We start from the raw sequence: 26,559 nt of genomic DNA, 5'->3' as shown, positions 1-26,559 counted from the left end.
ACTACTTAAATTAAAATTTGAACAATTAAAATTTACCCATTAAAGATTTAAACAATTAAAATTAAAAAGAAACAAAAACAAAACAAAACAAAAAGACATTGTAGTGGACTTGTAATTACCTTAGCTTCCCTGTGGATACGATATCGGCACTCACCTGAATTATACTACTTGTGGACAACCTGCTCATGGGAGTGCAACAATCAGAGTCGCAACAAGTTTTTGGCGCCGTTGCCGGGGAAGTATAATTTAATTTCAAGTCTATTTAATTTCCTTTATAGTTTATTTTTCTTTATTTGAATTTTTATTGCTTTTGTGTGTTTTTATTTTTTTACATTTGCATTTGCATTTGCATGAGCATTTGGTCACGTACACTTATTGGTCGACTCATTCGAAATAACCCTTTATTTTTACAAAACATGGCGGAAGAACCCATCCAAGAAAATGAAGATGAAATTCAATCTCAACATGATCATGATAGACGAAGAACACTTAGAGATCATATGAATCCTACACGTACTAGTGCACCTTCATGTATAGTTTTTCCCCCTGATGCATCTCATTTCAATTTTAAGCCTGATATTATCCAACTTTTATCCAACTTTCATCGCTTAGATTCTGAAAATCCATACATGCATTTACGAGAATTTGAAGAAGTGTGCAACACATATAATGATCTAAATTGTAGCATGAACACCATTCGACTTAAGCTTTTTCCTTTTTCTTTAAAAGATAAAGCTAAAACTTGGCTACAAAATCATAGATCGGGATCCATTCGAACTTGGGATGAATTGCAACAACAATTTTTGAAAAAGTTTTTTCCATCGCATAGAACAAATTCTTTCAAAAGGCAAATCATCACTTTCACTCAAAAACAAGGATAAACGTTTTATCAGTGTTGGGATAGATACAAAGAATTGCTTAATCTTTGTCCACATTATGGTTTTGAAATTTGGAGTGTTGTTTCTCAATTTTATGAAGGCTTAACACCTAAAGATAGGCAAATAGGTTGAATTTATGTGTAATAGAACATTTGAAGATAAAGATCCAAACGAGGCAATTGAGTATCTCGATTCATTAGCTGAAAATGCTCAAAATTGGGACACTATAGGTACAATCTGAACCATCAAACAAGATTCAATCTCCTACATCTGGTGGAGGTATGTACACTCTCAAAGATGAACATGATCTTCAAGCTAGATTTACCTCTTTGGACAAGAAAAGTTGAGGCACTTGAATTGAAAAGGAATGGTCAATTAAAATCTGTTCAAGAAATTGTGTGTCAGATCTGTGATACAAGTGATCATTTTACAAAAGATTGTCCACTTTGCCCTCTTTTAAAGAATGTCTCCATGAACAAGCCAATGTTTTGAACAATTTCAAAAGGCCAAATTTTGAACCTATTTTCTCAAAATTACAATCCAGGTTGGCGAAATCATCCAAATTTAGTTGGAGGAATGATAATGCTGCACAATTTCCGCAACCACATTTTCAAAATCAACAAAATTTTCAAATTATGCACCTTATGTTCCTCCACCTAAAAGGAATTTGGAAGATTTATTGAATTCTTTCATTGCAAATCAAGAGTCTATCAATACTCAAACTGCTCAAACCATGACAGATTTGAAAGATACTCTCGCTAAATTTGCATTTGCACTTAATGTTCATGAAAAAGGTAAATTTCCTTCACAACTTCTGCCTAATCCCAAGGATCATCATTCACAAACTGGAACTTCTGGAACTCAACCGATGGATCAGGTAAAATCTGTTATTACCATTCGAAGTGGTAAGGTTGTGGAAAAATCCATTCTTGAACCTTGTGAAGATGATGATAAATCAACTTCAAAGGGTAAGGAAGTGGAACCCATAACTTGCGAAGAGGAGGTTCAACAGACAGTGTCTCCACCATTCCCTCATGCATTGAAAAATACAAAAAAATCAAATTTGAATTCTGATATATATGATATTTTTAAACAAGTAAAAGTTAATATTCCTTTATTAGATGCAATAAAACAGGTACCATCATATGCCAAATTTTTGAAAGACTTGTGCACTGTGAAAAGAAAATTGAATGTGAAAAAGAAAGCATATTTAGCCGAACAAGTAAGTGCAATCATTCAAAATAACAATACTTTGAAATACAAAGACCCAGGTTGTCCTACTATTTCTTGTATTATTGGAGAACGAAAAATTAAAAAAGCATTGCTTGACCTTGGAGCTAGTGTGAATTTACTTCCATATTCAGTTTATCAAGAACTCAATCTAGGCGAGTTAAAACCTACTTCGGTAACACTTTTACTTGCTGAAAGATCTGTTAAGGTGCCAAGAGGTATGGTAGAAGACGTATTGGTCCAAGTTGATAACTTTGTATATCCTGTCGATTTCATAGTTTTAGATACACAACCTATCGAATCTTGTAATGCAATTCCTATAATTCTGGGTCGTCCATTTTTAGCAACTTCTAATGCTCTTATAAATTTCAGGAATGGAATAATGAAATTGTCATTTGGTAACATGACCTTGGAGCTTAATGTGTTTAATCTTTGTAAGCAACCACATGACAAAGGAGATGAAAGTGAAGATGAAAATCTTATGGAAACTCTTGTGGAAGAAAACATTCAAGAAAGGAGTACTCGTGATCCATTAGATATTTGTTCAATTGAAACTATTAAAGTAAATATTGAAATTGATCTTGATGATTTTATCAGGTATCACTCGTTACCAGGATCAGAGAAAGATTTGATGCAAAATATGAAAACAAAGACGAACCACCCATATTGGAGTGTTAAAACCTTGCCAGAAGAATTGAAGTATGCATTTCTTGGAGAAGATGATGAAAGGGGATCGATTACGGTGACCGGAAGCACAACGGAAGTTTAAAAATCGAAATTTTCATGGAATTTCGGCCACCACACATTTTGTGTAGCAAATACAAAAACAAACACATGTCATACATAGGGTGTTTGAGAGATATACCTATCAATCTTTAAAAGATTGATTGTGGCTCCAACTTTGTTGTTAAACAACAAAGCTCTTGAATGACAAGAAGATCTACAAGCTTTCCTCCTTCCTTCAAAATTAGGCTCACCACTTGCTTGGTAAATCCCCTCTTAATTTGCACTAGAAAATCAAGAGGATTTTTCAAGGAGAAGATTATTTCTTCCTCAACACTTGAAGAAGAAAAGAGAGAAAAAACTTGGAGAGAATTAGATGAAAATTTCGGCCATAGTGGATGTAGAATGGGGAAAGGGAGACTTGTCTTGGACTTGCAAAAAGCTAAAAGCAAAAGTAGCATGCCAAGCCTTGATATTTGAAAAAGTTGTCTCCAACTCTTCACCTCCCATGCATGCATATATTATATGATTTTTAACAAATTAAAAACCATGGACTAAATTTAATTATCTTAAACATATTTGAGACTAATTAAACATTACTTTAATTTACTCAAGTCCGCTAGTTAAATAATTTATTTAAATTGAGCTCTACAATACTCAATATAATTTAATTAATTCAACACTTGAATTAATTTAATTATTTGGATTCTACTAGGTCCACTAGTGTTTAATTAATTCAACACTTGAATTAATTTAATTTAGTCCATAATAATGATTATGAAAATCACAATTTTCTAATACATTATTCACTTGGTCCAATTTTAATTTACGAACACTTCCATAAATTAAAATTTACATTTCTCTCATAGAATGTCATACTTCTATTTTTCTTTATGCTTATAAACTCATTTATAAGCCGTTCAACACATTGAACTATTTTACTTCTCAACGGGATCTAGAAAGCAAGTACTTGTGTGGCCCTCAATGGTTCACTGATACAACTAGCCGTGGGTTCACATCTCCATGTGATTCGGACTAAACATGTCCTTATATGAGCATACCCCAATTGCTCCATTCTTATTTATCAACTCCTTGATAATAAGAACGTCAGAACTCAAGTCTGATAGTACCCAACCAATCATGTTAAATGCCTAGCAGCATCGCTTACATGATCCCCTAGGTATCAAATGATAGTGCCTGCAAGAACCATTCAATTATGGTTAGCGTACAGTACGGTCCCTTCCACTCATATATCTCGATCGATTCGACAACCATTGGTTTATCGAGAGTTGTCAATGAATCGATACTATGTGTCATGTCGTAGTTGCATCGATGGTGTAATCTATGAAACCCCTTTCATAATTACGACCATACTCTAATCAGAGATTTAAAACTACATATACATGAAAACACATAGGATATCCATACCCGTAGGTAAGCGGTGAATCCCCGACTACAATGCATCGACTCCTATATGTTTCGACATAACACCCAACCTTGCCACCTGATGACCCCATGAGAGTCGGTAAACTAGTCAAAGTGGAATGCTAGCGCATAGAGTCTCAATGTTGTCCCGGGTCATAAGGACTAATGGTGTACAACCATAAACTAGGACGTTTCTACTCGATAAGTGAGAACCACTTGGAAAGTCCTTTATAGAGGGTTGTTCAGTGCACTCTACCAGGAGCACCTATCTGCATGCTCGTACATCACAATGTCCCCTACCAATGAAACATGGTACTCACATCGCAGATACTAGTCTCGAGCTCTAGTAGCCTATATCCTTGTTAGTGGCGGCTGAATTGACTAGGAACCGTTTAGAATATACGGTATTACAAATATGAGTTTCATGATACTCATCATATGAGCATCTCATATTCTTTCTACTATTTGTATATTCAAGGGCTTTATCTATGCAACTAGCATGGGTATACAGATAAAGAAGTGCCAAAACAATAAATTCAAATATTATTAAAATAAAGATCGTTTATACATAGAGTTTCATTGTGAACACTCGGCCAACACTTAGCTCGACGTGCACCTACTCTAACAATCTCCCACTTGCACTAGAGCCAACTACCCATATGCTTTAAACCCATCGATTCGCGATGCTTCTCGAATAATGGTCCAGGTAAAGGCTTAGTTAGCGGATCAACAACATTTTCTCCGGAGCCGACTTTGTCAATCGTGACATCTCCTCTTTCCACGATCTCTCGGAGGATGTGGTACTTTCTCAGTATATGTTTGGACTTCTGATGAGACCTTGGCTCCTTCGCTTGAGCTATGGCTCCCGTGTTGTCACACATCACCGGGATAGGAGCAACTCCATTAGGAATGACGCCCAACTCTTGGACGAAATTCCTAATCCAAACAGCCTCCTTTGCTACAGCCGATGCAGCAATGTATTCGGTCTCAGTGGTGGAATCCGCAGTTCTGTCTTGCTTGGAACTCTTCCAAGAGACAGCACCACCATTGAGCATGAATACGAATCCAGAGGTTGACTTCGAGTCATCGATATCGCTTTGGAAGCTAGAGTCGGTATAGCCTTCCAATTTCAGTTCTCCACCCCCATAGACCACAAACAACTTATTGGTCCTTCTCAAATACTTGAGGATGTCTTTCACAGCTTTCCAGTGAGGAAGACCAGGGTTAGATTGATATCTACTCTCTACACTTAGTGCAAAATCCACGTCAGGACGTGTAGATATCATCCCATACATGATGCTACCAATCGCAGATGCATAAGGAATGCTTGTCATCGCCGTTATCTCTGCATCAGGCTTGGGAGACATTGACTTCGATATGGACACGCCATGATACATTGGTAGATGTCCTCTCTTGGACTCATCCATCGAGAACCGCTTCACGATGGTATCAATGTATGTGGACTGGGTGAGACCAAGCAATCCTTTTGATCTATCTCTATAGATCTATATTCACAATACAAAAGATGCGTCACCCAAGTCCTGCATCGAGAACTTACTTGCTAACCATATCTTAGTTGATTGCAACATCCCTACATCATTCCCAATGAGTAGAATGTCATCAACATAAAGCACCAGGAATGTCACAGCACTCCCACTGACCTTCTTATACACACAGAGTTCCTCAGGATTCTTAGTAAAACCAAACTCTTTGATTGTACTATCGAATCTGAGGTTTCAACTCCTAGATGCCTGCTTTAGACAATAAATAGATCTCTGAAGTTTGCATACCATATGCTCACTTCCGACAGATGTGAACCCCTCAGGTTGAGACAAGTAAATCTCTTCCTTAATATCCCCATAAAGAAAGGCTGCCTTAACATCCATCTGCCATATCTCATAGTCATACCATGTAGCTATGGCCAGCAAAATCCTTATGGACTTGAAAATTGCGACGGGGGAAAAGGTTTCCTCAAAGTCAACTCCTTGTCTTTGAGTATATCCTTTTGCCACCGATCGCGCCTTGAAGGTCAATACCTTCCCATCCGCCCCAAGTTTCCTCTTGTAAATCCATTTACACCCTATGGAACAATTCCCTCAGGTGGATCCACAAGATTACACACTTGGTTCGAATGCATGGAATTCATCTCAGATTCCATCGCTTCAAGCCACTTGGTTGAATCGGCATCAGATAACGCTTCCTTGAAGGTCCTTGGATCACATCCAAGGTTAGGCTCATCATGGCCCTCTTCAAGAAGCAGACCATACCTCATAGGTGGTCTCGAGACTCTCTCGGATCTTCTAGGAGCTTGTATCTCCTCTCTTGGCTCTTCAGGTGTGTCTCTCGAACCTCTTCGAGTTCTATCATCTCGCCTTTTTTATCTAATAGAAATTCCTTTTCCAAAAAGGTTTCATTCCTATAAACAAACACTTTTGTTTCTTGGGGATGATAGAATTAGTATCCAACCGAATTCTTTGGATATCCCACAAAGTAACATAAAATGGATCGACTATCCAATTTATCTCCCACTACCTGCTTCACATAAGCAGGGCACCTCCATATTTTAAGATAAGAATATTTGGGTGGCTTACCCATCCATATCTCATATGGTGTCTTATCAACTGTCTTTATATGGACATTGTTCAACAACATTGCCGCTGTCTCAAGCGCATATCCCCAAAAGGATGGCGGCAACTCCGTGAACCCCATCATAGACCGAACCATGTCCTTCAAATTCCAGTTACGACGCTCCGAAACACCATTCAACTGCGGTGTAGCGGGCGGAGTCCACTGTGAAAGAATCTCATTCTCCCTAAGATACTCTTGGAACTAGGCACTCAAGTATTCACCACCTCGATCGGATCGAAGTGTCTTGATGCTTCGTCCCAATTGCTTCTCTACTTCACTTCTGAATTATTTGAACCTTTCAAAGGCTTCAGACTTGTATTTCATCAAATACACAAACCCATACCTCGAAAAATCATCGGTAAAGGTGATGAAGTAGGCATGTCCATGCTTAGTGGTGATGCTAAGCGGACCGCACACATCGGTATGGATCAAATCCAATAACCCTTTGGCTTGCTCCACATGGCCCTTAAAGGGAATTTTGGTCATCTTTCCTTTTAGACAGGATTCACAAGTCGTGAGAGCATTAATATCAGACATATCAAACATGCCTACTCCCACTAGCTTGTTCATCCTTCGTAGGGAAATATGTCCTAATCGAGCATGCCCTAATTGTGCCATATTAAGAGTATCTTGTTTGCGCTTGTTTGTTGTTGTTATCGCTTGGACATTGTTTAGTGGAATATATTTCAATTTTAAGTTATAGAGATCGTTTTCAAGTTCTCCAGTACCAATTAAACATTCATTCTTGTAAATATTGCAAACACCTTTGCTAAATAAACAAGAAAATCCATCTTTGTCTATCAGAGAAATGGAAATAATGTTTTTCACCAAGTCTGGTACAAACAAAACATCTCTTAACAACATCTTAAAATCATTGTTCAAAATTAAAGAAACATCTCCAACAGCTTTGGCAGCAACTCTTGCCCCATTGCCCATCCTCAAGAAGGTCTCACCTTCCCTGAGCCTCCTACTTCTTCCCATCACCTGCAAATCATTACAGAGATGTGAGCCACAGCCGGTATCCAATACCCAAGAAGTAGAGTTAATTGAAATGTTTACTTCGATATAGAACATACCGTTTCCAGAACTCTTATGGGCAAGATATTCCCTGCAGTTACGCCTCCAATGTCCAGGCTTCTTGCAGTCATGACAGATGTCAACAGTCTTGTCAGCCTTCCCTGGTGTGGCTGCCACTACGGGACCCGGAGTCTGCCTCTTCAAGGGCACGCCCTTCTTGGGACGATGGAAAGAACGCTTCTTTCCTTTCCCAGGTGGACCGGTCTTCGTACCAGATGAAGAGCCCACAAAAAGAACCGACTTCTCTTTCTTGATAGTGGACTCAAAGGTCACAAGCATGTTCACCAACTCCTCAAGGGTCGGCTCCATCTTGTTCATATTGAAGTTCACCACAAAAGGATTAAATGAGCTAGGCATCAATAAGAGCAACACATTGGTGGTCAACTCCGAAGGCAAGATCAGATCCATGCCAACGAGCTTGTCCACGAGCCCAATCATCTTCAAGCCATGCTCATGGACCGAGGCCCCATCTCGCATGCGCATAGTGATCAGCTCCTTGACGGTAGCATGCCTAAGAGGCCGAGTCTGCTCACCAAAGAGCTCCTTGAGGTGTATATGAATGTCAGCAGCATTCTTTGCATCTTCAAAACGCCTCTGCAGCTCATCATTCATAGAAGCCTGCATATAACACCTAGCCTTCAAGTCATGGTCACACAAATCTTTGTAGGTCTGCATTTCCTCAGGAGTGCAGCTAATCGGAGCCTCAACAGGGGGCGACTCAGTCAGTGTATATGCAATCTTTTCCGAGTTTAGGAAGATTTTCAGATTTCTTAGCCAAGTGAGATAGTTAGGTCCGGTTAACACATGTTTTTCGAGTATAGCGGATAGCGAGTTGCGAATCGAAGACATTGTCAAAATATTGTACTGAAAAGTAAAACAGATAAATGTTAATGACTATTTTAAAATATTTAATAAGATATAAAGTTTGGACTTTAACTTTATAAATTTTCGCTCCCACTTTTTTGACATTTTCACTACCCTCTAGTGAAAATGGGAAACTGCATTCCTCAGTAGGTACGTAAGGTCCAATTAGCGAATTATGATCCCGAATAATATCAGCCAATCACAATTCCTAAAAAGTAGTTTCCAATTGCATCACAATGCAACCCTCTACGTAAACTTTTGTCTCACGTTTGATTAGGACCCAATAATATGAGGTCGTTCATCTTCACGTGTCAAGCTTTACCCATCGATGTTGAACCTTAATGGACGGTCGCCATGAGTTCCCCCAATAATATGAGCCGAAATCATGGGAGTTCCACGTAGTTCACATCACCATGTCAATGGATGTCACAGCTTTCCGGCACCCAGGGCCCCACCAATAATATTAGCCGAGCCCCGAGTACGGGTAGCGTTCATCATATACCCATTGTCGATGGAAGACATGGAAATTATAAAAAAATTTATAATTCCCCTTTTCGGGCTTGATATTAATTTTGAATCTTATTCAAAATGAGGGTTTTTAATTTTGAAAGGTATCATCATTAATTTTATTTAAAAGCTCGCCATGTTTGATCGTATGTTTGCCGGATTCATGCAACTTTGTTATTATCATAATAATAACGCACATACTCATTATTTATAACATATCATGCATATATTATAAACAGTAAACAAAACAAGGATGATCAATCGCCCCAATACTAACGGCCTGTGTGAGCTAAACACGGGTCTAGGTCCAATCCTAGGGAAATGCATGGGATGCAAATGCAACTATTTCATTAGCTTCCAATATTTACATGTCTTCGATCTTCATAATCATCATGGCCACCATCTTCCAATCTTGATCATCCACTATACTAATATTTACAAATAAATATCCATGGCAAATAGGGATACATCTCATGGGGATCGGAACGACCATAAACCAAGCCCACTTTAAATTTGATAATTATTACAATCATTCAACACAAAATATCCTAGCATACACCTAGAAAATTGGGCTTGGGCTTTTGATCATCCTTCATGCATAATATCACATATCATACACCATCAATTAATTATCACAATAATTAATTGATCCAATATTATATCTCTTGATCCAATCACTAACCGCCACGATTATAAACTAAATTAACAAAGTATACAAACATCTTTGTCTACTTTCCAATTAATTTATTTATAACCAAATTTCTTATAAATCACAATTTACTATAAATAATTAAAGTCCAACTTCAATTATTTATTTTATGAGAAAAAATTTGCAACGTTTGTAATTTTAAACTTAAGGGCCCAAAAACTTATTTTTCAACAAAAACATTTTGGCCCATTTAAAATTCACAAATATGTTAGCCATCTAATGGTCCAACAACTCAAGGCCCATGACACTTTGATCATCCAAAACACTTTTGGAAACCCTAGTCGTCATCGCTGTCGTCGGAGCTCCGTCGTCGGATTCCGGCAATTTTTTTTTTAATTTTCAATGGGGCTGCTGGGGAAGCCCCTCAGGCTGCCCTAGCTGCCCGAAACGGGGAGCAACATGCTGCACGAAATTCCCCACAATGAGCCTCGGTTTTTGGTTGCAAAAATACAATCATGCGGTTAGAAATCGATCTCAACATAATATCTTGTAATTTCTACACAAAATCGTAACCATAGCTCGGATACCACTTGAAAGGGGATCGGTTACAATGACCGGAAGCGCAACGGAAGTTTAAAAATCGAAATTTAGCATGGAATTTTCGGCCACCACACATTTTGTGTAGCAAATACAAAAACAAACACATGTCATACATAGGGTGTTTAAGAGATATACCTATCAATCTTTAAAAGATTGATTGTGGCTCCAACTTTGTTGTTAAACAACGAAGCTCTTGAATGGCAAGAAGATCTACAACCTTCCTCCTTCCTTCAAAATTAGGCCCACCACTTGCTTGGTAAATCCCCTCTTCATTTGCACTAGAAAATCAAGAGGATTTTTCAAGGAGAAGATTATTTCTTCCTCAACATTTGAAGAAGAAAAGAGAGAAAAAATTTGGAGAGAATTAGATGAAGATTTCGGTCATAGTGGATGTAGAATGGGGAAAAGGAGACTTGTCTTGGACTTGCAAAAAGCTAAAAGCAAAAGTAGCATGTCAAGCCTTGATATTTGAAAAAGTTGTCTTCAACTCTTCACCTCCCATGCATGCTTATATTATATGGTTTTTAACAAATTAAAAACCATGGACTAAATTTAATTATCTCAAACATATTTGAGAATAATTAAACATGACTTGAATTTACTCAAGTCCACTAGTTAAATAGTTTATTTAAATTGAGCTCTACAAGACTCAATATAATTTAATTAATTCAACACTTGAATTAATTTAATTATTTGGACTCTATTAGGTCAACTAGTATTTAATTAATTCAACACTTGAATTAATTTAATTTAGTCCATAATAATGTTTATGAAAATCACAATTTTCAAATACATTATTCACTTGGCCAATTTTAATTTAGGAACAATTCCATAAATTAAAATTTACATTTCTCTCATAGAAGTCATACTTCTATTTTTCTTTACGCTTATAAACTCATTTATAAGCCGTTTAACACATTGAACTATTTTACTTCTCAACGGGATCTAGAAAGCAAGTACTTGTGTGGCCCTCAATGGTTCACTGATACAACTAGCCGTGGGTTCACATATCCATGTGATTCGGACTAAACATGTCCTTATATGAGTATACCCCAATTGCTCCATTCTTATTTATCAACTCCTTGATAATAAGAACGTCAGAATTCAAGTCTGATAGTACCCAACCAATCATGTTAAACGCCTAGCAGCATCGCTTACATGATCCCCTAGGTATCAAATGATAGTGCCTGCAAGAACCATTCAATTATGGTTAGCGTACAGTACGGTCCCTTCAACTCATATATCCCGATCGATTCGACACTTATTGGTTTATCGAGAGTTGTCAATGAATCGATACTATGTGACATGTCGTAGTTGCCTCGATGGTGTAATCTATGAAACCCCTTTCATAATTACCACCATACTCTGATCAGAGATTTAAAACTACATATACATGAAAACACATAGGATATCCATACCCGTAGGTAAGCGGTGAATCCCCGACTACAATGCATCGACTCCTATATGTTTCGACATAACACCCAACCTTGCCACCTGATGACCCCATGAGAGTCGGTAAACAAGTCAAAGTGAAACGCTAGCACATAGAGTCTCAATGTTGTCCCGGGTCATAAGGACTAATGGTGTACAGCCATAAACTAGGACGTTTCCACTCGATAAGTGAGAACCACTTGGAAAGTCCTTTAATGGAGGGTTGTTTAGTGCACTCTACCAGGAGCACCTATCTGCATGCTCGGACATCACAATGTCCCCTACCAATGAAACATGGTACTCACATCGCAGATACTAGTCTCGAGCTCTAGCGGCCTATATCCTTCTTAGTGGCGGCTGAAACGACTAGGAACCGTTTAGAATATACAGTATTCCAAATATGAGTTTCATGATACTCATCATGTGAGCATCTCATATTCTTTCTACTATTTGTATATTCAAGGGCTTTATCTATGCAACTAGCATGGGTATACAGATAAAGAAATGCCAAAACAATAAATTCAAATATTATTAAAATAAAGATCGTTTATACATAGAGTTTCATTGTGAACACTCGGCCAACACTTGGCTCGACGTGCACCTACTCTAACAGATGAAACATATCTGGTGGTAATTTCTTCCAAACTAGAAAGTAATCAAGAAGGTAAATTAGTTGATATGCTTAAAAGACATAAAAATGCAATTGGTTGGACACTAAAAGATCTCAAGGGCATTAATCCACTAATTTGCACTCACAAAATTAACTTAGAAGAAAATGCTAAAACATCTCAACAACCACAAAGGAGATTAAATCCACACATGAACGATGTTGTGAAAACTGAAGTTCTCAAACTACTCGATGTTGGGATTATCTACCCTATTTCTGATAGTAAGTGGGTAAGCCCAACACAAGTAGTTCCAAAAAAATCTGGCATCACAGTGATAAAAAATGAAAAAGGTGAATTGTTAACAAGTCGAGTCCCATCTAGTTGGCGGATGTGTATTGATCATAGAAAATTAAATGACGCCACTAGAAAAGATCATTTTCCATTATCATTTTGGATCAAATTTTAGAAAGAGTAGCAGGTCATCCATACTACTGTTTTCTTGATGGATATTCAGGTTATTATCAAATTCTCATTGCACTCGAAGATCAAGAAAAAACTACATTCTCATGTCTTTTTGCAACATTTGCATTTAGAAGGATGCCATTTGGATTATGAAATGCCCCAGCAACATTTCAAAGATGTATGCTAAGCATTTTTTGCGACATGGTTGAAAATTGTTTGGAAATTTTCATGGATGATTTAACTGTCTTTGGGAATATTTGATAATTGTCTTGAAAATTTGGAAAAAGTTTTAAAAGATGCGAGGAAAAAGGTCTTATTTTAAATTGGGAAAAATGTCATTACATGATTACTTCTGGAATTGTTTTGGGACATGTCGTGTCATCTCATGGAATTGAAGTTGATAAAGCAAAAGTTGATGTCATTGCCAATTTACCCCCTTAAAAAACCATTAAAGAAATTCGCTCATTTTTTGGACATGCTGGATTTTATAGGAGGTTTATAAAGGACTTTAGTTTAATCTCTAAACCCATTTGTAACCTCTTAACAAAAGACACTGCATTTGAGTGGACTCAAGAATGTCAAAATGCTTTTGATAAAATTATTCGACATTTAACATCAGCTCCTATCATGCAACCTCCTGATTGGTCTTTACCATTTGAAATCATGTGCGATGCGAGTGATTATGCAGTCGGTGCAGTACTGGGTCAAAGAAGAAACGGTAAGCCTTATGTGATATATTATGCAAGTAGAACTTTAAACAATGCTCAAATGAATTACTTCACAACTGAAAAAGAATTACTTGCTGTAATATTTGCATTAGATAAATTTCGTTCTTATTTGATTGGATCAACGACTATTGTGTTTACTGATCATTCTGCTATTAGATATTTGTTGACCAAACAGGATGCAAAGCCACGATTAATACGATGGATTTTGTTGCTCCAAGAATTTGACATTATGATCAAAGATTAAAAAGGAACCGAGAATGTCGTAGCCGATCATTTATGGAGACTAGTAATAGGATCATCTTTTGAAATGACACCAATTAACGATAATTTTCCTGATGAACATCTATTTTCATTTACTACTACATCTTGGTTTGCTAACATAGTAAATTTGCTTGTGACAGGAAAAATGCCACCGCAATGGAGTTCCCAAGATAAAATAAAATTTTTGAATGAGGTAAAAAACTTTTATTGGGATGATCCGTATCTGTTCAAGTATTGTCCAGATGAAATTTTTTGGCATTGCATACCCGACAATGAGGTAAGTAGTGTCATTAAATTTTGTCATTCAGAAGCATGCGGAGGACATTTTTCTTCAAAGAAAACGGCTGCGAAAATCTTGCAGTGTGGATTTTATTGGCCCACTTTGTTTAAAGACAACCACGAAATCTGCAAGATCTGTGAAAATTGTCAAAAATTGGATGCGATTTCAAAAAGAAACATGATGCCTTTGAATCCTATCATTGAAATTGAAATCTTTGACTCTTGGGGAATTGATTTTATGGGACCTTTTCCACCGTCGTTTGGATACTTGTATATTTTAGTTGCAGTTGATTATGTTTCCAAATGGATAGAGGCAATTCCATGTCGAACAAATGATCATAAAATCGTCATCAAATTTTTGAAAGAAAATATTTTTAGTAGATTCGGAATTCCTCGAGCTATGATAAGTGATGGGGGAACTCACTTTGTTAATAAACCATTTGCTTCATTAATGAAAAAATATGGTATTATTCACAAAGTAACTACTCCTTATCATCCTCAAACAAATGGACAAGTTGAATTAGCTAATAGGGAGATAAAACAAATTTTGGAAAAAACTGTTAACTCAAATAGAAAAGATTGGTCTCAGCGACTTAGTGATGCACTTTGGGCATATCGAACAGCTTTTAAAACTTCATTGAATATGTCTCCCTATAGGTTGGTTTACGGAAAACATTGTCATTTGCCTGTGGAATTGGAACATAAAGCTTATTGGGCGATCAAAACTTTAAATTCAAGCATGGATGATGCCAACAAATTGCTTAAATTGCAACTTAATGAACTTGATGAACTCAGAAATGACGCGTATGAGAATTCAAGGATTTATAAAGCAAAAATCAAGTCTTTTCATGATAAAACAATTCTTAGAAAATCTTTTGAGATTGGTAAAAAAATTTTGCTTTATAATTCTCGACTTCACATATTTCCAGGAAAATTACGATCAAGATGGACAGGCTCATATGTTGTAAAGCATGTATATCCTTATGGAGCTGTGAATATTGAAAATCCTAAAAATGGTGATGTTTTTAAAGTGAATGGACAAAGGCTTAAACCATTTTTGGAAAATGAAATCTTTCAAGAAGAGTTTATTTCCCTTTCTGATCCTTACATTTTTATGTTGCATTTAATTTTGTTTGTTTTTATTTCAGGTTTTCTTAATCTTTTTATTTTCCAGATTAAATGGCAGATAACGGTACTCCGTAACTCTCATAGTCGGTTAAATCAGTTTCCCACAATTGCTGATACAAAAAAATTAAAAAAAAAATCATTTCTTTTCTTTTCAAAATGGATGAAATTCTCTAAAAAATTTGTAAATATTTTCCCTCTGTTTCTGAAAATTTTCTAAGAAAAATTTATGCAAGAAGGTGTGAAAGATTGAGATTGCTAATGCAAAAAGGAATTCCAGAAGATATTCGTCTTGTAATAGAAGCTAAGGTCCGATTAGGAGGAGAAGTTTCACAATCATTGCTCATTCGGTATTTGCTTGGATTAGAAAAAAACACTTATGCGAAAAAACGAAAGGCCAAAAGTTTAGGTGTTTGTCATAAGTGTGCGAGATGGACTTGTGACAAACGATGCAGATTTTTGGGATGTGTTTCCAATAACAGAGAAGATAAAATTGGTTTCATTAAAATGAGCTGAGTAAGGAGTCTTTAGATAACATCTTATTGACTCTTGAGACACATTCTAGTGGACATGTGCATATTGAACTTCTCTGCTTATGGAAAGAATTCCAAGATGAGCGTCATAGTCTTTGGAATCCGACTAAAAAAGACCCTGTTTGCCAATTTATAAGAAAATTGGATGGGAAGCATATCCTCGACTCATAGAAGGTGTTGAAGCCGTTTCTGGACGTAAAACCAGAGGAAAATTGTGAGCCACAATCACACTACTATTTATATGCATGTGTGTCATTATTGTTTTTACTATTTATTCTGTTTACAGCTGTGACCCATAGTTTTGTTATGATAACATATTACCCCTATAAAATCTCTCATCTTTCTCTCTATTTTCGCAGACCAAAAAAAGAAAGTAAAAACATGGCTGGATCCTCTACACAAACATTGAAAAATATTTGTGTATTTTGTGGGTCGAGTCCTGGAAAAAATGAAGTGTTTGTAGAATCAGCGAATAATCTTGGAAAGATATTGGCTGAGAGAAAAATTCACTTTGTGTATGTGGGAGGTAATATTGGGTTAATGGGATCTGTTTCAACATCTGCTCATCTTGGAGGTAGTCAGGTTTTGGGTATTATTCCTACAGCTTTAGCTGAAGGAAATATTACAGGTGTTACGATTGGGGAGGAATTAAAAGTTTTTTCTATGTATGAAAGAATCACTCAAATGATTGAAAATGCTGATGCTTTTATCGCACTACCAGGTGGTTTTGGTACATTAGAAGAAATTTTTCACACTATTTCTTGGGCACAACTAATATCCATAATAAACCTGTAGGCTTGTTGAATATCAATAATTATTATGACAGTTTGTTGACATTTCTTGATAAAGCTGTGGAACAGAATTTCATTTCAGAAAATTCACGACAAATGCTCATCTGTGCTTCGACTGCCGACCAATTAACTGATAATTTGGAAGCTTTTGTTCATAAACATCATCCGATGATAACAAAGATCAATTGGTCGCAATCAAGCAGTAAGAAAAGAAAGTTGGATCATTGATTCAAAAGTCGTGGATTGGTTTGCGTTTGTTTCAGTTTGTTATCTTCAATAAAATTCCAGGTGATATCTCTTTCATTATGTACTCTTTATTAATAGTTATTTTGACATTAGGGACAATGCATATTCTGATTGGGGGGAGAACAAACTTATAAAAAAAATTTTAAAAATAAATTTTAAAAAATATAATTATTTTATAATAAAATCATGTTTATTGCTTGTATCTTTGTAATTTTTGCAAAAATATCATGCATTACATATTTGAAAGGTTTAAATTAGAAAATGTATTAATCTATCTAAGGATGTTTAATTTTTATTTGAAAAAAAAAAAGTCAATTTTAATATTCTGATCAATATAAAAATATGATTTATGAAATCTTTTTGAGTGATTAACCATTGTGATAAAATCAGGTATTAAATTATATGGCCCAAGATATACCTTATAAGAGTGCCTAAAATTTTAAACTCACACATATTTTGTGAGTGAGTGGAGAGGACTGAGAAAACAGCTTTCGAGCCTTTATTGATCATGAGAGAGACTATCTATTGTTTAGATCTTGAGTTCTTATTTTGAAAAAAAAAATGATATTTCCTGAAAAAATAAAGTGGAGAAAAATACAAAAAAAAAAGATATTGAAGATCTATGTAATTTTTAAGTTATATGCTACGACCCATATATCTCTCATAAAAAAAAATAAAAAAAAAAGAAAGAGAGAAATTTATTGTACAAATTAAATAAATATGTGGTCAAGAAGCATAAACTTAGTCTGATTCCATGATGTTATGAAAAAAAAGAAAAAAATATATCAGGGAAAAAATATATAATAAGAACAACTAGATTTTGAATCAATGGACTTTCTATCTTTTGATTAGTTTGGCTCGTCTGTCTGTCTGCATTCTGTAAACCATTTTCTAAGCATTTATCTGTATTCCAACTCCATGAGAGAAATCGTTGCCATAAATTGAAACATTTATTAACATGTGAGGATATGGAGTTGAGACTCTTACTAGGAATTTCTGAAGGCCGTGTAAATTTAACTACCTGAAATAAGCTTTGAATCGATCATCTCAAATTATATCATAAATTATAATTATGATGATCTTGATATAATTTTGACAGTTTTCAAATTTAATTTAAACACTTAGATAGTTCTGATTGCATTTCTATTTAAATTAATCAATATGTTTTGTATTGCTATTAACGCTTAAATTGCTAGGGACTAGCAATAAGCTGGTTGGGAGGTGTGATAAACATAAAAAATGTACATTAATTAAATGTTTTATAATATTAATATATAGTTTTTTTTATTAAATGTTTAAATATTATATGTTTTATAATAAAGTGTATAAAATATAAGTTGTTGTGTAATTACAAGTTTTTACTATTTTTTACAGGTTCGATAAAACAAGAATAAACTTGGAGTTTCAAATGAGACTAAGATGATTCTTGGACCTGTAGAAAGTTGATGTTAATATCTACAATATTGATGGCAAGCATAAGATAAAAATCTTCTCACAAGTGGGATCAAATTAAGCAACAAATAAAGTTACCAAAGTAGTGGCAGTTTTACCATGCTCTAGTATTTTGACCATATCTCTCAAATTACTTGGTCAAATGGTTTGAAAAAAATACCACAACTAGACAATCAATTATCCACATGTTTCTTTTTATGTGAAGAAGCAAATTCGGAGAAGAAGATTTTCAAAAGTGATGTGTAATATAATATAATATCTTGGAACACCAATGAAGACTTTTGTGTAAAAAAATAATATTTTGTTTGTGGTTGTCTCCCCAAATTTGGCTATAAAGAGGGGTGCATTGTAATGTATTGAGATAACCCTCATTCTATGAACAAACCTTTGAGTTCATAATATTTCTCTCTATATTTTTCCTTTATTTCTTCATTTAAATATAATTAGCATGATAATTTCATATTCAAAGTTTTACACTTTGAATAATGAATAGCTAACTTCCTAAAGTTGAGATGAAAAGGTGAAACTCTTGGTATGATAATAAGGTTACTAAAAGGTAAGAATCTATGTTTTATATTATTTTATCTTTGGGGACCCGGACGCTAATCATCTTCTTAATCATCGTTGAGATTTAATTATCAGTTCTGATAAACAGGGTCTAAAATTTTTTTCTTTTTAAAATGTAAATGCGGAAGGTAATGGAATCTAAATAATATACATCTCAGTATAAAATACATTTCAGTATAAAAGTACAATACTGTACAATCTAAGTCTAAGGTTCGGTTACTACGTTCAAGTAATAAACCAAATCTACAGTAAGTCCGGAATCACCACGCTAACTCTTTTTCTCTCGTCATCCTCTTGACCCCGATCCAGTCCCACCTGTTGTCATGCACACATACAAAACAAGACAACAGCCGGATAACTCCGGTGAGAATAAATCCCAGTATAAAACATGGTAAACATGCATATACATAAAGTAAATCATGAAATATTCTATCATGAATATAATTCAAATCAATAGATTTCATAATCTATGAAATTTAATCAAGATAAGCATGCAACTCGAATCAGATAAACATGCTACTCAAATCAAATCATAAAAACATGCTATCATGACTGAAAGCAATAACAATGGGTTTCATAGTCTACGAAACCACATCCATAAACGCATGCAGTTCTAGTCAAATCATGTCTAGACTCGACTCAACTATAACTCTAGAGATCCCGGTGTGAATAAGACGTCAATGGCTGTCACCTACCCTCCCACTCGGGGTGAGTGTACGTCTTATTCCTAGACTTCGGTCATAACTGTATCGAATAATCTACAATAGGACAATGTCTGCTCCTATGTAACGATACACTGAACGTCTAAAAGTCTCACTGTTTCTGTCAAACTTTCCTATCTCAAATGCAATGCATAACCATCTGTAAACAATGCATAATTATCTCAAAATATTCGAATACAATTCTACAACAAATCATAATCATATCAAAAGATAACCAATAGGTCTAGTATGTGATTTAGTTGGAAAACTCAAATGAGATCTGATTTGAGTTATGTCTTCCCAAATATCACATGAATTATACCTTTGTCATCCCTGTCTGACGAAGACGATGACCTGTATCCAAATCTGTCCATATCAAATCTGAAATGACAATATCGAATACGCTGTGTCAGTGAATAACTCAATTCACAATCTGTTCTGATCAATACTCAACTCAGTACATAATCTGATCAATATCTGAACAAGACACAATTCAATTCATATCATCGACATCACAATATAATCAAAATCATATCTGCATCTGATCAATATCAATCTACTGATGTTTCGACGGCATAACAATAAAATCTGAATAACCCCGTTAATCTGAACATCCCAAATATAATACTGGAACTCATAATCTTAATATCGGTATATTCAAAATCAGTAATACACAATTCTGATATCAAAATCTCGATCAATATCTTTCAAAAATCATAACAATTACATAAACAGTCTGTTCTTTAATCTGGATTCAATTATATAATGTTTACGGTAGCAGAAACACCATATCTGAATCTTATTCAATTCTAGCAACATCATATTTTCAAAGCATCTCAAAACGTAACAAAACTTACGTCCTTGTGTAGCTCTTGGTGAGAGGAGCTGAAAACCGAAATCGGATTTAAATTCTGATAGACGGTTCACACGGAATCACAAATCAAAGCAACCAAAAGTTGAAGGGATTTCTGGAGGAATTCTCGGCTGTCTTGTTCTGATTCTGAAGGAGGATGACCATATATATATATATATTGCATGAAAATCTGGAAACGTGTTATCATTTTTCAGTAACCACGCATGACCGCGGGTGCGGTCGTGTCATGCACCGCGGGTGCGCTCATGTTTGGGCATGCTTATCATTTCCTAAAATGCAAGACCGCGGGTGCGCTCTGTTCTGTACCGCGGGTGCGGTGTTGGCACCGCGGGTGCGCTCTGGCTAGCACCGCGGGTGTGGTGATGCTTCGGAATTTCTTGCCAACTTACTGTCCATGAACCGCGGGTGCGGTGATGTCTGGCACCGCGGGTGCGGTCTTGCATTTTCCAGAATTTTCTCATTTTTTCATCCTTGCAACACTTTATAATCTTTTCTTATTAATTCTATAATTCTTGGGCATTAAATTTCTCCCCCTCTTAGATCTGAGTTCGTCCCCGAACTCACAAACAATCAATTCAGATATATTAGAAGAAATGTATAACAGAGTCTAAATCAAACTCTCAGCTCAATGAATCCATGGTGAAATCTCTTTCTTATATCAACTCCTGATTCCAAATCTGAACTAAGTCTTCTTAAAGTATACTATCATAATACTTCTTAAATTAACTCTGACAGAATCAATCTCGCAGTACTGGCTATACAACATCCGTATATGTCAATTTACAGTTCATAGTAAATCAATACTATTAACGATTATTAATTCTTTTTATCTCGATCAAGGATATATTCAATCTTTCACTCCAAATACCAAACATCATCATCCGATGTTGGTTTATCAAATCTGTCATTTCTGAGCTATCTTTATTCCTTTCTGAATCTTCTTTATAAGGACTCTGTAGTACTCACTGTACAATGTGTCGTCTGTAACTATCTCAGTGCTCTTTTGATAGCTATCACCACACAATCACCCGTAAAGTAACAATATCTCATGTCAACTAGTGCTAGCATCCAGCACTACCGCTCTCTGGATACCTTCCATATTTGGATAGTACACTCTGGCTATCCGTCAATCGGTGAAAATTCTGCGAAATAACGTATGGTATACTCTACCATATGTGCAAAATAAATCACAATCACAATCTGATACATTTTATTGCAACGTTCTGTGTAATCTCACCATTTCTTTGACATCAATCTGCGTCATTTGCTCATGTTTGTACGTCATCTTGTACAAACTAATAGATATAGATTGAACAATCTGTCAATCCCAATCATATCATATTTCAATCTGGAGAAAATGGCGGTAATTTCATTACAAAAGCCATAGAAATGCACTCCCATTTCTATTCAAAAACATACACATCTGTAATAGTCTTCTGATTTCTGTCTTCATTTGTTGACAATTTGTACAATTCAGTACAATTTCTGCCAAAATTTCAATACAAATCTGTCACAACTGACTTAATCTGTCTATATCCAAACTGTCTGTTTGAATATCATACATTCTTAGTTACAAACATCACAACTGAAATCACTACAACGCATTTCTGATACTATCTGTGTTTTCAACTTCGAACTACTGACATAAACAAATCAGTTGATAACATAATTAAAGAAGAAATACCTACCTGGTATTCGGCTCTGACTATCAATATCAATTCTGTTATACAATACTGAAACAGTCTGATATCACAAGCTAGTCAATTTCATACAAAACACAAAATCATATATCTGTTACCCTTATCGATACTCCATTCTGGTTATCAGTCAAGCTCTGAACATTCTGATCGCATTTCTGCATAGCTATACCTCTCGAAAACAGTTCTGATACAATTAGACTGTATATATATTCCCAATGGGTCACAACAATCTGTATCATATACGGATTCAAAACAACAATAATATCAAATCAGATACAAAATATCAGTAACCTATACAGATCTAGTGAGTTCAATGAACTCATAAAACAATGATTTCTAGTAAATATCTTCATGTCATTCTGATCAACTTATATATCTTATCTGCAAATAAAATATGCATCCCAAAACAATATCAGGTGTCTCCAATACTGATTTAGAACAATAACAATACTCAGCAGATATAAAGCAACAATCGAATAAAATAATATGTCAAATCAGACACAATAATTTCTGACATTTCTTACATTTCTGAAATCTCTGATCCTCTGACATCGGTATCATTCTCAATCACTGATCCCAATTTCATCTGTGTCAAGGTCAATCTGCATACTAATTTCATATATCACTTATTCTGAATACAATCTGTTTCAAGAGGAATTCTTATCTGAATAATTTCTGTATACAATAATCCTAATTCTCAGAATATTCAATACCATCTTCAGATATTTTCTTCAATCAATCAACTGCTGGAAATATATCAAAATCTCACAGATATAACAAGCATAAAATCATCAGAACATCTCTGAATATACTGAAGCATACCAAAGAGGAACACTAAATCAGATGTAACTCCTGGTCGATATTCTTCTGCGGATCTTTCTTCATTCTGTATCATTCTGTACATTCAATGTTATTCTATGCTGAATTCTAAAATAACGATCACTATCTGATCTGAATTCAATTCTGAAATCTATCTTTCTGATATAAAGCAATTCTAAAATCTTATCTGGCAACATCAGCCAATTCACATCTCATTGGAAAATCTGCCAATGCTAGGCTCGATTTCAGTGGATCTACTGAATACATAAGGATGCAATCTGCTCATTTCTGTACTAATCGAGTCATATACAATACAGATATTGAAGGAATTCTAAATCTAGAATCCTTATCGTGGTATCTCCACTGATCAGTCATCTCTGGTCTGACTCTTATCATTTCTGGAAAAATTCTACAATATGTCTTTACTTGTTCAGCATATACATATCAATAAAGCGTTCAAATCAGAAAACACAAGTACATCATAATCTATCTCTATTTCATTCTCATCTTACTGTAGTATATAATATATACAGAAATCTCTGATATCAACATTGCCTCAACAAGCAAGGACATCAATACTACAGTACATACAAACCCAACAGATACTGCATATTTCCATGCAACTCAGTCAAAGATATTCTTAACAAATGCATTAGTATATATCAATACATATGCAATCTAATCATAAAGAATAGTACCTGTGGTAAATTCTGGATCTGTGTTTTCAATTGAACTCTGTTCCCTACAATCTTCGGGAACGCTTCTGGGGACAGACTTTAGCAAAGTGTCCCGGCTGTCCACAAATATTGCATCTACCAGTCACTCCCTGGCATTGCTCGGTGGGATGTCTCCCTCCGCAATTCCTGCAATACACTCCAGTATGGCTTGGACTAGAAACGCTGGAGCTAGATGAACCGCTTTCTATCTTCTTAAATGGCTTCTTCCGAGCTTTCAGCAAATCTTGCTTCCCACTCGTACTGCCCTGATCATATCGGAGAGGGGATTGCTGTGTCTGGGGTTGCTTCACACACAACCTCCCTAGCTGTCTAATCAGACTCGCCTCAGCTCTCTTCGCTCTACTCAGGATGTCAGCAAAATGGTAAGGTCGCTGCAGATTCATAAATGCAACCACCTCCGAATTCAACCCTCTGATGAACTGATTTACTGTAACTTCATCATTTCCAGCTATATGAGGAACAAAATGCAGTAGAGTAAAGAATTGGGCGGTATATTCATCAATATTCAACTGACCTTGGCTCAAATTATCAAATTCTGCTTTCTTGTCCTCTCGGTACGAGACTGAGAAAAATTGTCGATAAAATTCAGTTCTGAATATTTTCCACGAAATCACTGTACCTCTCTGTTCCCACATTCTTCTGCTGGTAATCCACCAATTCCTGGCGGCTTCTCGTAACTGATAAGGTACCATTTTAACTCTCTGTTCATTTGTACAATCAAGTAAATCGAACAATATTTCTATGTCATCAAACCAGTTTTGACAATCTTCGGATGTCTCGGTACCACTCAGAATCGGCGGCTGTAATAACTGAAATTCTTGCATCTTTATTTCTATCTGAGTTTCTGATGCATCTATCTGTTCAGACGAAGTACTGCCCTTTTCTGAAATTCTTCGAGGCGGTATATCTGATAATCAAACAGATTAGTACACAATCTATACAATCTGTCTCAGCCCTCCTCTGATCATATACCTCTGATCCAGACTCGGTTCTAATTCAGGCTTAACAATTACATGCTTCAATCAATTCAGATACAAACAACATGTAATAGGGAAAGCAGTAAATCATGCTAGCATACATTATGCAAGTCAGCATTGACATAAATCTCATGCTAGCAATCACATGCAAGGAAGAAAATTCAATCTACCCCGCTCATTCTCTACTATTTCATTCTAAAAAATCTATCAGTTCTGACTATCTCAATCTAAAGGATCTATCGCTCTGATGCCACCTGTTGTGGGGATCCGGACGCTAATCATCTTCTTAATCATCGTTGAGATTTAATTATCAGTTCTGATAAACAGGGTCTAAATTTTTTTTCTTTTTAAAATGTAAATGCGGAAGGTAATGGAATCTAAATAATATACATCTCAGTATAAAATACATTACAGTATAAAAGTACAATACTGCACAATCTAAGTCTAAGGTTCGGTTACTAAGTTCAAGTAATAAACCAAATCTACAGTAAGTCCGGAATCACCACGCTAACTCTTCTTCTCTCCTCATCCTCTTGACCCCGATCCAGTCCCACCTGTTGTCATGCACACATACAAAACAAGACAACAGCCGGATAACTCCGGTGAGAATAAATCCCAGTATAAAACCTGGTAAACATGCATATACATAAAGTAAATCATGAAATATTCTATCATGAATATAATTCAAATCAATAGATTTCATAATATATGAAATTTAATCAAGATAAGCATGCAACTCGAATCAGATAAACATGCTACTCAAATCAAATCATAAAAACATGCTATCATGACTGAAAGCAATAACAATGGGTTTCATAGTCTACGAAACCACATCCATAAACGCATGCAGTTCTAGTCAAATCATGTCTAGACTCGACTCAACTATAACTCTAGGGATCCCGGTGTGAATAAGACGTCAATGGCTGTCACCTACCCTCCCACTCGGGGTGACTGTACGTCTTATTCCTAGACTTCGGTCATAGCTGTATCGAATAATCTACAATAGGACAATGTCTGCTCCTATGTAACGATACACCGAACGTCTAGAAGTCCGACTGTTTCTGTCAAACTTTCCTATCTCAAATGCAATGCATAACCATCTGTAAACAATGCATAATTATCTCAAAATATTCGAATACAATTCTACAACAAATCATAATCATATCAAAAGATAACCAATAGGTCTAGTATGTGATTTAGTTGGAAAACTCAAATGAGATCTTATTTGAGTTATGTCTTCCCAAATATCACATGAATTATACCTTTGTCATCCCTGTCTGACGAAGACGATGACCTGTATCCAAATCTGTCCATATCAAATCTGAAATGACAATATCGAATACGCTGTGTCAGTGAATAACTCAATTCACAATCTGTTCTGATCAATACTCAACTCAGTACATAATCTGATCAATATCTGAACAAGACACAATTCAATTCATATCATCGACATCACAATATAATCAAAATCATATCTGCATCTGATCAATATCAATCTACTGATGTTTCGACGGCATAACAATAAAATCTGAATAACCCCGTTAATCTGAACATCCCAAATATAATACTGGAACTCATAATCTTAATATCGGTATATTCAAAATCAGTAATACACAATTCTGATATCAAAATCTCGATCAATATCTTTCAAAAATCATAACAATTACATAAACAGTCTGTTCTTTAA

General features: G+C 35.6%; 1 pseudogene; it reads left to right on the top strand.

The window, feature by feature from the left end:
* Nucleotides 1–1,746: 1,746 nt before the first annotated feature.
* LOC140835345 (uncharacterized) lies at nucleotides 1,747–24,373 on the top strand (annotated as a pseudogene).
* Nucleotides 24,374–26,559: the final 2,186 nt, after the last annotated feature.

The sequence above is a fragment of the Primulina eburnea genome, chromosome 6 (assembly GCF_022965805.1).
Source record: "Primulina eburnea isolate SZY01 chromosome 6, ASM2296580v1, whole genome shotgun sequence".
In the NCBI taxonomy this organism is placed as follows: domain Eukaryota; kingdom Viridiplantae; phylum Streptophyta; class Magnoliopsida; order Lamiales; family Gesneriaceae; genus Primulina; species Primulina eburnea.
The sequence above is the reverse complement of the archived record's forward strand: the minus strand, read 5'-3'. Positions and strand labels throughout refer to the sequence as shown.